This window comes from Acartia tonsa, chromosome 8 (genome assembly GCF_053477335.1).
Source record: "Acartia tonsa isolate MP-2025a chromosome 8, ASM5347733v1, whole genome shotgun sequence".
Lineage (NCBI taxonomy): Eukaryota > Metazoa > Arthropoda > Copepoda > Calanoida > Acartiidae > Acartia > Acartia tonsa.
The window spans coordinates 37,416,739-37,432,931 of record NC_137267.1 but is presented as its reverse complement, the minus strand read 5'-3'; positions in this window follow the sequence as shown (position 1 = coordinate 37,432,931).

Sequence of the window (16,193 nt, the reverse complement as noted above, 5' to 3'; positions counted from 1 at the left end):
TTAAAAGCGAAGCTTTTCTATAATTAGGGTCGGTCCGTCCGTCCGTACGTCCGTCCATACGTCCGTCACGGATAGCTTTTTTCGTTAATTTAGACATGTTAGAATTGTCCTATCGATCTCAAATTTTGCATGGTGCTTCCTTTAGTAGTTAGGTACGATTTAAAAAGCGTAGCAACTCTATAATCATTACCAAAATGTCCGTACGTCCATTTTAAACATGTTGATTTTTTTACTTTTTTAAATAGCTTTTTTCGTTAATTTAGGCATGTTAGAATTGTCCTATCGATTTCAAATTTTGCATGGTGATTCCTGTAATAGTTAGGTACGAGTTAGAAAGCGTAGTAACTCTATAATCATTACCAGATTGTCCGTACGTCCATTTTAAACATGTTGATTTTTTTACATTTTTAACAACAAATTTGTATGTGACCTAATTATCTGATTGGTCTGATTTTTGGTATACTGATTCCTGGGACAACAAAGTACAATATTATAAGCGAAGCAACTCTATAATCAAGTCCTAAAAAAGTAAGTATGTCCATAATCATTATCCTATATCAAGCAGTTTTTCAACAAATTTACTTACAATTTTGCTTTGACTCTTATACATTCGCATTCTGACATTATACGAGTGTTAATGTCAGTTTGTCCTACCGTTTCAGAGCTTCGCTTTTATGGATGTTGTCATCCTTGTTATATAAGAAATATACGTCTGTTTACCTTTAAAGTATTCTTTTTAAAAGTGAAGCTTTTCTATAATTAGGGTCGGTCCGTCCGTCCGTTCGTATGTCCGTCCGTCTGTTCGTACGTCCGTCCGTCCGTACGTCCGTCACGGATAGCTTTTTTCGTTAATTTAGACATGTTAGAATTGTCCTATCAATTTCAAATTTTGCATGGTGGTTCCTTTAGTAGTTAGGTACGATGTAGAAAGCGTAGCAACTCTATAATCATTACCAAAATGTCCGTACGTCTATTTTAAACATGTTGAATTTTTTACTTTTTTAAATAGCTTTTTTTGTTAATTTAGGCATGTTAGAATTGTCCTATCGATTTCAAATTTTGCATGGTGATTCCTGTAATAGTTAGGTACGAGTTAGAAAGCGTAGCAACTCTATAATCATTACCAGAATGTCCGTACGTCCATTTTAAACATGTTAATTTTTTTACATTTTTAACAACAAATTTGTATGTGACCTATTTATCCGATTGGTCTGATTTTTGGTATACTGATTCCTGGGACAACAAAGTACAATATTATAAGTGAAGCAACTCTATAATCAAGTCCTAAAAATGTAAGTATGTCCATAATCATTATCCTGTATCAAGCAGTTTTTCAACAAATTTACTTACAATTTTGCTTTGACTCTTATACATTCGCATTCTGACATTATACAAGTGTTAATGTCCGTTTGTCCTACCGTTTCAGAGCTTCGCTTTTATGGATGTTGTCATCCTTGTTTTATGATTTTTTATAGATGAATTAGAGTACACAGACTTTTGCTGCACGACATTTTCAATAGGTACTTAATTTTTTATGCAAGTACTTTATTGGCTTCTGGCAGGTTTAAGTCCATGTGAGACGTGGGAGTTAAAACCTAAACCTTAAGAGAAATAGCTTTAAAAATAATTACCCCCCCCCCCCCCACCCTCGTCCAATAAAAGAGAAAATTGGGGATGGCGCGTTGAATTGGTGTGATTGTGTGCGAAAATTTATGATAGATTTTTAGGGTAATAATTTGTTGAAACGTTGTAACATTTAAATTCAATCATTTCCTAGCTACCCATCTTCTTACACTAGAGCATATATTACGAGACTAATCAAATACATAAGCATGATAAAGTTGTGCAGGTACTTTTTGTTTAGCTAGATTATTGTATTTGAGGGGGGGCAACAAAATTTCAATTAACTTTGAAAGAGAATTAAACTTTATCCTAAAAACTAAAAATTATTTATAGTTATTAATCGCATTGCATTATAGGTATTCAATGAAAAATTATATGATTAAAACTAGTTTTGCTAGTCTAGGGGGGCCGAAGGCCTTTGCTAACAAAACTGGTGTTAATATTATGTTTTTTATTTTAATATTCGTGGAAAATTGTCTGTAATACGATGATATACTTGATTTTTCAGTATGACTGACAAACGGTTCTAATCTACCGGATTCGAAGCAATACTAGAAAATACCTTATCTTTCGTTTCAGCACTTTTTAAAATAAAATGTTTCAAACTATTTAAAAAAGAACATGCATGTCTTTTCAAATAATTAGTCAATATCAAATCCTAAAAGTGTGAGTGTATACTAAAGGAAAATAAAACTAGCTGACTAAAACGCATAAAGTAGGAATATTTGTAGAGAAGCTCCACTCATTTCTTCAAAAAAATAAAATCATTCTAATGTAACTCTATTACCAATAATCCTACCCTCCCTCGTACCACAAAATAATGATAAAAAAGTCGCCACTAAGGATATTATTGATTACTTTTCATCAGTTTTACTTCCAAAAATAAGTTTTTATTTCCGGTAAGAATTTCAATTTGTAATAATATACAATATAAAGATGACAAAAAATAAAGAATAGTTATTTCTCGTATCGTATTATAAACGGCTTTCCGCGGATATAGAATGTATAATTATAAGATTAAAACTAGTTTTTTTAGCCCCGTGGTGCCGAAGGATTGGAATTTTTTAAATCGACTTTTGGGAATAGATTGCTAAATATAAAAATTTGGAATCAAGAAAAGAAAATGAAGTATCGGGTTTAGTCGTATTTTCACAGTAGCCTTTCTCTTATTTCTATCCCCCGCGGGGGCTCTAACCCTGCGGGACAATCATTGATATATACCTAACCTATAACCTATCAAAAGCAACTTTGAAAATACGACCAAACCGTTACTAATTTTCTTTTCATGATCCGAAATTTGTGCTTTTTATAAAATTTAACAAAAGTTCCTTTGAAAATTTCGAGCAAAATCGCTAATCCTCGAGAAAAAAAAACTCTGATTAGGAAATGGAGAACACTTTATTTCTTTCTGCAAGGTGAAAATAATTAATTAGCCGCGAGATTTAAATAAATCATAAAGTTGCATTTATCTAAATATTTGTTCACTGCATAATAACAGAAATGACCACGTTCTCTTCCAGGATATCTTCTAATGGACATTTTATTTAACAAAAATTTAAAACTTTTTGAATCTTAGGCGAGCAGATTCCCTCACCCTTATTTTTGAGGGTTTAGATTTTTCTTCGAGATCAACCCTTATGGGTCCAAACCTTGCAGAGCCTATACTTTTAGTGTCCTCACCTTGACGAGCTACACTGTATCCAATATAATCTGACCTAACCTAATGTAAAACACTAAAACAAAAGACTAACTCCGTCCCTTATCTTTAACTTTTAAAAATCGAGTGGGGTTTTGTGCTCGACTAATCGAGGGAAACTGCCGAGTGTCTTTTCTTGATATAATTATAAATTTGTAAATGCAATGTAAAGACTTCAAAGTCAATTACAGAGTAGCTTCTCTACAACCAAGAATAATCGCTTTCCTTTTATGGAAAGTATTTTGTTTGAATAAAGTATTAGAAATGCTTTAGGACAATTTATCTAATGGTGCTTTATGCAATCTAATAAATATTTTTAACCCTGAAAGACCGTATAATAGACAAACTCTTCTCTCGATATCTCGACTTCTATCATAGGTAGATGTCTGAAACCTGAACTGTGATTTATCTTTTATTATGTTTTTATTCCGACTATATCATAGTCATTTTTAGCTCATTAACCCCTTTATTTTGCACCCATAGTTTCTTAGTCCATTTTATTCTTTTTTCAAAGGGTGTTAAATTATAAAAATTTTATTCTAATAAACTTAAACAATTGCTTAATATTGAAGAAGACTTAACCAAAATATCATATATGTACAATACATTAATTATTGAAATATAAGACCAAAATTTAGTTATCTGATCCTTTTTAGTCGATTAGCTCTTTGCTCTAATGTGTTTATATGATTATCCTAATTACATTTAATATCATATTTTGACCAGGAAGCTGACACAACAGAAGAATATATGCAGAATATTTATTACGTTAATTTGATTCTTTCTAACTGTATTAGTATTTTTAGCATACACTCTAAGAAATTACAGTTTTATTGAAAGTCTTAAGGGGAGTTGAAATTAACGAAGAAACTACAAATTATCTTTCATAAGGGGGTATTCTACCCCCTCCCCTCCCAATCTCTGAATTTAGATACTTTTAGCAAATAAATTTATAATAAAAATATCTCAACAGATAACTTTAATCTACAAAAGTGGTAAGTTTGTTTCTCATCATTTAGAATGTACATCAAATTATCCTGAATTACCACATCCCCTAAAATCTTGCTTGATATATCTTGGACCTATACATTACAATTCTGTTATATATTTGTTGCAGTGCTGTGAATAAAACAACAATCAAAAAAATTTGGCAATGTCCGCAAAGATACTTGTTGATATAATTTGATACTGTTGGCGATAATATATCTTCTTACAAGCAAATATTTTAAACATATTGGGTGTGTCTGTTTGGATACCTGGGATGGAGGGGACATTGGGCTGTAATTTTTACTAGTAACCAAATTTTTTTTTTTAAATCCTTTTTAAATCTTTGGCTCAAAAACTTTTGGTACTTGATTGATTTGTTAAATCCTTTAGTGTTTAAACTATTAAACCAATATGAAATCTACTGTTGGTTAATTATATCATATGTACATTAATTTATCTCCATTGTCTCATCAATTGAAATACCTGGTTTATTGTCAGACAGATAGATTGCTTATATAAACTTAAATTTATGAAAATTGTTCAATTAGATTAAAATCTTAGCAAGAGATTTTTTTTTATAAAATTAATGTATTATCGAGAAAGTGTAGGTATTCTATTTAGTTTATTTGATATAATAAGTATTCAGCTATAAGCTAACAAATATCTAGATACAAGTAATGTTGTTATCCTTGTTTTATATGGTAAAATATTAGTTGTATTATTAACAGTTATAAGCCTACAGATGTCTAAGGAACATAAATATGTGTACTTTATGTAGGGTTAGGACGAAATATACAAATGCAAAAATTAAATGAAAGAATAATTAAACAACTTACCTAGTTTATCAAAACTAGAACTATCACAACCCTAGTTAGTATAGTTGCACTATGATACATATTATATTTATGATGCCTAGTTTATCAAAACTAGAACTATCACAACCCTACTTAGTATAGTTGCACTATGATACATATTATATTTATGATGCCTAGTTTATCAAAACTAGAACTATCACAACCCTAGTTAGTATAGTTGCACTATGATACATATTATATTTATGATGCCTAGTTTATCAAAACTAGAACTATCACAACCCTAGTTAGTATAGTTGCACTATGATACATATTATATTTATGATGCCTAGTTTATCAAAACTAGAACTATCACAACCCTAGTTAGTATTGTTGCACTATGATACATATTATATTTATGATGCCTAGTTTATCAAAACTAGAACTATCACAACCCTAGTTAGTATAGTTGCACTATGATACATATTATATTTATGATGCCTAGTTTATCAAAACTAGAACTATCACAACCCTAATTAGTATAGTTGCACTATGATACATATTATATTTATGATGCCTAGTTTATCAAAACTAGAACTATCACAACCCTAGTTAGTATAGTTGCACTATGATACATACTATATTTATGATGCCTAGTTTATCAAAACTAGAACTATCACAACCCTAGTTAGTATAGTTGCACTATGATACATATTATATTTATGATGCCTAGTTTATCAAAACTAGAACTATCACAACCCTAGTTAGTATTGTTGCACTATGATACATATTATATTTATGATGCCTAGTTTATCAAAACTAGAACTATCACAACCCTAGTTAGTATAGTTGCACTATGATACATATTATATTTATGATGCCTAGTTTATCAAAACTAGAACTATCACAACCCTAGTTAGTATAGTTGCACTATGATACATATTATATTTATGATGCCTAGTTTATCAAAACTAGAACATATCACAATGGTCATATCTTACAAGAATAAAAACTGGTGTTTTTTCAAAAGTATTAAAGGTTAGGTATCCACATTTTTTATTTGTTAACTATTTATAACTCATAGTTCTTCATTTATTAAAAGGATGAGTTTATCCAAAGAAACCCAGCAACGTTTTTTGAATACAAAATATTATAGGAAAATTGATTTATTATTACTTGCATCTAACACCAGATTATCATGTACTCTGATAAAGTGAAACTTGTGGTGGACTTGAATAACCTCCATCCCCTTGCATATGTAAAATGGGAGTAGTTAAAGTAGCTGAGCAATTAAAATTTAAAAATTGGTATGAAAGTATAAACACCCTGATAAAAATGTAACTAAGGCAAGGCAGGTGCTTTAAATCTTGATATGATATTATAATAAATAAGTGTCGCCATGCTTAATAAATATATACATTGTACTCTTTGCATTTAGCATTCAATAAAAGATACAAGCAGTTCCTCCCCTAGACTCAAACGAGATTCTCCTACTCTACAAACAAGTGTTAATAGAAAATTCCTTAAATGTTTTTTTAAAACTATTTGGTCCAATTCGTTTAGAGATTCTTAGCTTCTAACTAAAAACAATCATTAACTCTGCTTTAAATTTGGTGTATTTTAATTTCATAAATATTTGTCCGCGAATAAATTTGTGAACACATATGCATTAATAGAAAATAATCCTTCCTCACTCTTTCTTATTTGCTTGGTATCTCTATCGACCTATCTCTATCTAAATATCTTTTTGAGTCCATTTGAATATTTATATGTCTTTTTTAACTAGTTTTATTAATCTTTATTGGGTTTGCTTTGATTATTTTTCATCTACTTATCTGCATTTATCATCTTACCTTTAATTCTTTTCATATTTTTGTGTGGAGTATCTTTTTATCTTTTTCTCACTACATCTTTTATAGACGTTCTTTAAATGTAACAAAAAAGATTCATTGCTTCAATTTAGCAAGGATTTTAGATATTTTTAAGACATAATAAAATTATTTACAATTAAAATTGTGTCGGTATGTATTTCTTGTATTCCCCGGCAAGTTCGAACCCATTAATCCCTTTTTCCTTACACCAGAATTCCCCAGAGAATGAGTGTGTTACGTGGCATTCCTAACTATCTCCGCGCGTGGCTTGTAAACAAACAAAAGAGACGCGCACTTTTCCTTTGATATTTCCCATGTGAGGAGCTACGTGAATGAAAATAATGTATTGCTTGAATATACATGCGCTCTGATATGTGGAAGATCTCAAATAAGCCTTCCTGCTTAGTTTGACATCATATGTGGTAAGAATTTATCTTTTAATTCTTGAAAATAAGCGTAGAATGGTACAATTTTATGAAGAAATTTAAATCATTAATTTTTCAACAAATAGACCATTTAACTGCTAAGTTTTGATATACGAATATTTACTTTTATAATGTTGATTATTTTATTCTAAAATTATCAATTTCTGATGCGATTTAATATGATTCGTGCCAATTTTAAGTTTTTTAGAAAATTCATATTTTTTATTAAATTAAAATCACGCAACCTCGATGCTAAAAAATAATAACAATTAATTTTATGTAATTAATTCTTATATTTTTGTTTTAGACTTACTGTTTTCATGGTAATAAATACACATTCGTAAACTTCACTATGTTGGTCATTCGGGAGGCTTCGAGATAAGATTTCGAGAACGGCTAGGCATTGCGTTCCGAAACAATGAAAACAAGACAGAACAGATGCAGCTAAGAAGAATCTGTGAAGTTTTGTGAATGTGTTGGTTGTGATACCTTACCACACATTATTATAGTCATAATCAGTACAGTTAACTTTAGTGACAATCATGGGTCCTAAAAAGAATAAAGGTGATCAATTGGGAAAGCGGCTGCGCCCAGCCGTTGAGGCCCTAACCAGTGAGCTAAGTAGAGTGATGAAGTTGGTCAGTGATACTTCAGAACTTGATGTTAGACATCTCACTAAGGAGTCAATCCTTGTCCACGACAAGTTCAAAACATTCGACAGCATCATGGTCGGTTTTAGCAAGCTTGGTTTGAGAATCCAAGAGCTTGATGAGTTTAGTGACATTTATTCTGATATAGTTACTGTGCAAAAAGACTATAGTGCCTTGAAGGATGCTCTTGATGCTATAGAAGAGCTTAGTGACATTCAAAGTGTTGTTGATTTAGTTGGTGATAATTTGCCTAACCATCAGGCTGAACTATATGATCGATGCTTGAAGATCGTGAAAGTTATTAAAGGGTCATATTTTCCCTTGCCCGATCCAATTATAAACACTTTGTCTGCATTGATGAAACAATTGGCTGAGGTTAAGCTTGAACCTGTGAAGCCACCCACGACGACGGCGGGTGCCCCAGCAGCATCGCCATTTGTGTCACCGTTTGGCACACCACAATTCGCCACCGGTTCTATGTTCACGCCAGGATATATGAATCGTGTTGACGAGCGGCTTCTCCCCTCATTCGACGGCCAGGAAGCATCTTAGGTAAGTTTTAAGGACAATTTTAAAAAGCTTACTGTAGGACAGGACCCGTCGTATTTGCAGTTATTGTTGAGCAGTGAGAAGGTCTGTAAAAATAAAGAGCTGAGACTCCAGTTAACTCAAATTCAATCGCATGAATCTCAGTGGGCTTACCTTGACTCGCGTTTCAAGTCTAAGACACGTCAAATGCTCTGCCTTTTCAACCAATGGGAGAAAAAGTCTAAGCCGTCGGACTCCAACCAGATTGTGACTGTGTTAGCAGAGTTCGGTGGTGCAGTTAGCCAGCTGGAGCAGCTGACTAAAGATGATGAAGATGATGAGGTTACCACCAGCCAGTGGTTGACCGTGATCCTTCTGGAGATGTTATCCAAGAAGTTACCTCGAGACTTTCAAGACAAGCTTAATTTGGCATTGGGCTCAATGGACGTCCCAAATGTGCCAAAGTTAATGCAGATTATCGAAGAGCAGAGGGGCGCTATTTTAATGCGGTGCTCGACTGATATGGACACCCCCTCTAAGAAGAAGGGTAATCCTGCGGCAGCAGCTACAGCCGTAGGTAAACCTGGGTCTCCAGCAAAGACCAAGAAGAAACAGCCTTGCCCGTCGGAAGGTTGCAGTTCTGAACACTTGTTGTTTAAGTTTAGGGATCTGTCTGTTCCTGAACGTAAAAACTTTATTAAGAAGATCGGCGCCTGTTTGCTTTGCCTTCAAAAGGGACACAGGGTTGCTGATTGTCCTAAGGCCGATAGACTTGGCAGCTGTACCATAGACAGCTGTAATCAGCCTCATAATTCATTATTACATGAATCTGTTGCTGGCGGACAAGTTGCGGCAGTTTATGAATCACAGTTGTTCAGCAAGAACAATTATATGCTGATGTTGCAGCAGCTTCCAGCCGTGGCGGCTGACAAACGCCAAGTCACCGTCAACGCGATGTGGGATAGTGGAGCAAATCTCACATTAATTTCTAGAAGTATCGCCAAGAAGTTAGAGTTGCCATCAACTGGTCGCACAGCTACTATTTCTTTGGCGGATGGAAAGAGCCAAGCATGTCCTACGGTTAAAATCTGCTTGGTTGACCGCAACCGGAATTGCCATATTCTGGAGGCGGCGGTAGTGCCCAGCATTGGTACTGACGAAGGGTTACGTTCTATTGATCCTGCAGCCGCCGCCGAGATTTTCGATATGAAGCCTGATAATTTCTCTATGGTTGATGGTAAGATAGATGTTTTTATTGGGCACCTGACACCAGCTATGTTCCCGTGTGCAGATAAAATGGTTGGTGATTCTAGACTGTACAGAAGCTTATTTGGTACAGGTTATCTAGTTGTGTCTGCAGACGGCAGGACTGTTGCTAATCCTGTCGCTTGTAAAGCTACTAAGCTAGAGGTCAGCAAGATGGAGTTCCTTTCCACGGAGAGTCTGGGAATACAGCCGCCATCAATGTGCAGCGGCTGTAAGAACTGCCGCCATTGCGCTGCCATTGCCGTTGGGCAGTCCGCCTTGGACGTGCGCAAGCGGCAGCTGATTGAAGAAGGTTTGACGCTGGATCTTGAGAGCCGTATCTGGACGGCTTCATATCCTTATAAGACGCCGCCAAGTGTGTTGTTTGATAACTCAGAGCAGGCGTACAAGATTTGCCTGCGTGACCGGCAAAGAATGGTCAAAAAAGGCGAATATGATACTTTCTGCCAAGTGTTTAATGAAGCTGTTTCTCGTGGCGTGTATATTAAAGCGTCGCCAGAAGATCTGTCCTATACTGGGCCTGTTTATTATTCGAGCCTGGTGTGTGCATATAAAGAAAGTATTTCCACGCCGTTGAGAATATGCGCCAACAGCAGCCTCTGTTGCAAGGGGATGAGTCTCAACAGTATTATGATGGATGGGCCAGTTCCATTATATTCCCTGATGCATAATCTTATTCGGTTCAGAAGCTACAAGTGTGCGCTTGTGGCTGATATCCAGAAGTTTTATAATAGTTTGTTAGCTACCTATGAAGATTCTCAGCTGAAACGCGTATTTTTTGCTGATACAGTTGATGGACAGCCGGAGGTTTACCTCACCAAAACTGTTAATTTTGGTGAAGCCCTCGCAGGCGATATGGCCGTGACCGCCCTCAGACTCACTGGTCGTATTTTTGGTGGAAGATCCCTGCAGGATGTTCATGATGTTTATGGATCTGAGAAGATTAGAGGTTCTGATGTTATAGCCAATCAAGATGTGTGGAGAGATGTTCAGCAGCCGCTCAGATCTGAATTTGTGTTGTATCAAGATCCTCCTTCTGTAAAATTGGAGACTTGTACTTACGTGGATGACCACTTAAGCGGTCATAACAGTAAACCTGAAGCTGTCCAGCTGGTCCGAGAGCTGGAGCAGATGATTGAACCTGGAAATTTCAGATTTAAATCTGTTATTTATTCTGGAGATGATGTTGACAGAGCAAAAGTTTTGGGCATTGTTTGGGACCCAAAACAGGATGTATTGTTTTTGCCTGTTAGAGCCAACCACGGCGCGAAGATTAAAGGTAGAAAGTTGCTGGAGGACCTGGACTTGGAGGATCTCTGGAGAAGTCTACCTGAAACGATAACTAAACGAGAAGTCTGGAGAATCGTACAACAATTGTACGACCCGTTGGGTTTAGCTTCACCATTGTTGCTTAAATCCAAGCTATGTCTACGCTTAGTTTGCATACATGGATGTGACTGGGATGATTCCATACCTGGAGAGTTGAGGTCTGAGTTTGTGAGCAGCCTCCAGGACAGGGTGGCACTTGGAAATGTGTCGTTCAGACGTTCGATGGTTCCTGATAAGCCATTGGGGCTTCCAATGGTAATTGGTTTTTGTGATGCATCAAGCTCAGCCTATGCAGCCATTATCTACCTGAGGTGGCCAGCAGCTGGAGGATTTGATGTAGTTTTGTGTTGCGCCAAGTCACGTGTCGCACCAGTTAAGATGGAGTCTATACCGAGGTTAGAAATGATATCTTGTCTAATCTTGGCAAGGCTTGTGGATACAGTTGTCAGAGCCTTACTATTTGATATCTCTGGCAAAGTATTTTTTAGTGATAGCAGCTGCGCCCTAGCACAATTATCTAGTGACAGTGTTATGCTAAATGTCTTCAACAGTCATCGTGTTTCTGAAATACAACAGTTGACGAGCCCTGAAGATTGGAGATGGGTACCTACCCAACACAACATTGCGGATTTAGCTACGCGAGGTTTGTGTACAATTGAGGATGTACAACCTGGATCTACTTACCAGGAAGGTCCAAGCTGGTTGCGCCTGGAACAGGACCAGTGGCCCGTTAAAACGGCGGGTGAGGTTAACGCATCTATTCCTGAGAGTGAGCTTAATCCAAAGATGGCTAAGCTCAAGGTAATGTTCACACAAATGGTGGACAATGATTTCTGGAGGTCGCTGGCAAGGAGGACCTACAAGCAGGCAAGAAGGACTGTAGCTGCAGTTCTTAAGGCTGCTAACCTTTTCAAATTGTTACTTGTTAAGAAACGTGGTGTTGCAACAAATGAGGATGGTGGTAGCAACAATGATAGTTCTAGGTATTATGAGAACTATACTTTCACAAACACTTACTTGGATTCTGTTTGTGACCTGTTTTTGACATCCTTCAACCAAGAGAAGGAGATGACCATGGACGCCGAGGGGAAGTTCGATTCTCTTCAACCGTATCATCACAAAGTCCAGGTTTGTTGGCCCATAGTGGGTCACGATGGATGTTTTCCTCTTCGGACATTTACAATACTTAAAATGGCCGCCAGAGGTGACGAAGCTCTTGAGGCCGCAGCTGGAGGCCCAAGGAAAGTTATGAAGGACAGCCCAGGTGTTGTCTTGCTTAGCCGCCACAACAGGCTGGCAAAGCTGATCCTACAACAGAGTCACGATGAGCTGGGCCATGGAGGCCATCGTAAGACTCTGGCTCAAAGCCGAAGGTATGCTTGGATCACACATGGCCGCATGGAGGCTATGAAAGTGGTCAAGAATTGTGCTGCATGTTCCATTGAGTATGCCAAGCATTCGAGTCCCGCAATGGCTAATATCCTGCCCGACCGTGTGGAGCCGTCAGTGCCCTTCCAAGAGGTCCATATGGACCTTGCGGGACCCATAGAAGTTGTGAAACCTGGCGTTGGCACCAGGAAAACCAAGACAAAGTACAAAGTCTGGTTGTTGATAGTAGCTTGTAGATTTACACAGGCTGTGTTTATTGATGTTTTGACAGATTATTCAACTGAAGCCGTGCTGGTCGGCTTGAGAAAACTTCAGGCGTTTTATAACATGCCAAGAAGAGTTACAACTGATCGTGGTACCAATATGGCTGGTACCAAACGCATTCTAGATGAACTTTTGAAGGATACAAGGATGCATTTTGAATGGCATCTTGTGCCCACAGCTGCACATTCATTTGTTGGCACTGTGGAGAGACAGGTTGGGCTGGTCAAGCGAGTGTTGAACAAGAAGTTGGCCGGAGCTACCGTAACCTTCAATGATTTACTGTTGTTGTGTGCTGAGACAGCTAGAGTGCTGAATTCTAAACCGTTGACTTATGCCACTGCTGGCGAAGATGTCAACACCTGGAGAATTATTTCACCTGCTGATTTGCTTGGAGGCAGGACAAATGATGCAATTTGTACGTTTGAAACCGGTTGCAAGGAACCGATTACCAGGAGGTTGGAGAACTTGGAGGAGTTGACCAGGCAGTTCCATCAGGTGTACAAGGAGCAGCTCATGCCCGAGCTGTTGAGGTCCATCAAGTGGCGCCGCAACGAGGTGCTGCTTGAGCCAGGAGATGTGGTGCTTGTTGATGACAGCACAAGTTTGATGAAGAAGTTTAAATTGGGACGAGTTCAAGAAGTGCGCCCAGGCGGAAGGACCGTGGTTGCCAAATACAAATTATCAGACGGCGTTGTCGCCACAGATAACGAGATTTCCGCAAGACGACTACTGAAGATCGATCTACCCAAAGTTTAGTATAAGTATCGTTCTTGTTTAACTTTGAATTTTATTTTTCGGTAGATTTATCAGATTTTTTTCGAAAAGACAAAAAACGCAAATTTTGATACAATTTCGTTTAAACTTTCAAATCGATGCAAGATTTTTTCATTTGAAATGCAAACTTAAGTTTTTATACGTTTTCGCAAGTTCTTTCAATGATTTAAGTCTTTCCGAGACCTGGGATTTTTTTCGAGGAAAATTTCCTAGGTACCTATGCAGATATAAACATTTTTATCCTTGTTGGATTGAAATTTGATATGATAAGAAATTAACAAAATGAGATTTTTACATCATTTAAATATTTCTTTATGATTTATTACAATCACATAAATAATTTGATATTACATGCATATTAAAATTATTACTATTTACCTTTGAACTGATGTACCTAAAGAAAAAATGCAGATTTTTTTCGCGATGAATTAAGTAGATTCTTTGATTTTCGTAGAATTTAGCTTAATAAGACCGCTTTACGACGTACCTAAGCTCTGTTTCCTCGGCCAGGCCCGACGCAAAACGGCAAAACTAAAGCATAAAATATTTTATTTTGATTGATTTACTTTGATTGATGAATTTAAAAGTTTCTTTGAATTATTTCATGATTCTTTTTATTTTGTTTTGAATTAAACATCACTAATTATGTTTGTTTCAGTTGATGCAGCCCTGCGCCAGAAATCCTGTTAGAAATTATGCAGTATCAAAAGTTGTGATGGAAAGTCATAACGTCCAACAGGATAGCTGGAACAAGGCATTTATTATTATTTGATGGATATTGTTAGTTTGTATCTTGAGGGATTCATTCTAACTGAGGCCCAAATTGCCTTTAATTATGACTGTATGAATATGTATATATTGCTTTCTTCTTAAAACAGAGAGAAATTGAAGATTCAGCATTTTAGAGAAGTTCTTTTCTTACATTGAGCTTTTGTTTTATTTAGTAAATTTAATTTGCATATTTCAATTGCAATTTTAATTTTACGCAAATTTGATTCACGAAGATTTAAAATTATGAAATTTTAATTTTCCGAAGTTGATGATTTTTTTACAGTCATATTTTATTTAGATTTAAGTATCTATTTTATTAAAACATGTTTAGATTTAAGGATCTTACTTATCTTATCTGAAAAATGTTTAGATGTAAGCAAGTTATTTTTCTGTCGGAGAAAAATTCTAATTATTGAGAAGTTTTTATGCAATTTTACTTTTCTTTTCTAGCAAAAAGATTTAGTAGAAGAAATGTTATTATTTAATCTTTCTTTCTTTTGATGAAAAAAGTTTGAGTTGATTATTTAATTATCGATGCGATTTTTAGTATAAAAATCATTTACCTATTTTATTATGTAGGTACCTAATTGAAGTTTAGGTACTAATGATTATTAATTCATGTATTCGCAATTACATGGTCTGTAATTCTAATTTTATTTGAGATTATGAGGCCATGATATAATGAGATGTGTGAGTGGTAAATGTGCAATCATGAATGTTGAATGCTTTTTCCATTCCCTTATTCCTGTCCTTATGTGGTAGCTGAGGCGGTTTGAGAGTTGTGGTATTCGTAAGTTTCCATAACAAATTTAGGCCTTATGGCCATGACATTTTAAACTCTTGTAATTTATGCGTTATGAGATTGTGATTTCGTGGACACTGTCTGCACGCATGTTGCAAAGATGAGGTATTGTGTTCGATTCCCAGTGAATAGACGGGTGTGTGTCGGTATGTATTTCTTGTATTCCCCGGCAAGTTCGAACCCATTAATCCCTTTTTCCTTACACCAGAATTCCCCAGAGAATGAGTGTGTTACGTGGCATTCCTAACTATCTCCGCGCGTGGCTTGTAAACAAACAAAAGAGACGCGCACTTTTCCTTTGATATTTCCCATGTGAGGAGCTACGTGAATGAAAATAATGTATTGCTTGAATATACATGCGCTCTGATATGTGGAAGATCTCAAATAAGCCTTCCTGCTTAGTTTGACATCATATGTGGTAAGAATTTATCTTTTAATTCTTGAAAATAAGCGTAGAATGGTACAATTTTATGAAGAAATTTAAATCATTAATTTTTCAACAAATAGACCATTTAACTGCTAAGTTTTGATATACGAATATTTACTTTTATAATGTTGATTATTTTATTCTAAAATTATCAATTTCTGATGCGATTTAATATGATTCGTGCCAATTTTAAGTTTTTTAGAAAATTCATATTTTTTATTAAATTAAAATCACGCAACCTCGATGCTAAAAAATAATAACAATTAATTTTATGTAATTAATTCTTATATTTTTGTTTTAGACTTACTGTTTTCATGGTAATAAATACACATTCGTAAACTTCACTATGTTGGTCATTCGGGAGGCTTCGAGATAAGATTTCGAGAACGGCTAGGCATTGCATTCCGAAACAAAAATATATGACTACGAACCAAAATACCAAATAGCTTAACTTGTTTAGAGATGTCTTACTGTCATAAACAAGAGACAAAATTTGCTATATATAGTTTTATCATTTTTAAACTATTTTGCATGGACACCCTCACTTCTGATGATAAAAGAACTGTCAACTGAAGATTTTTATAAGAGTTGAGCTGAAAG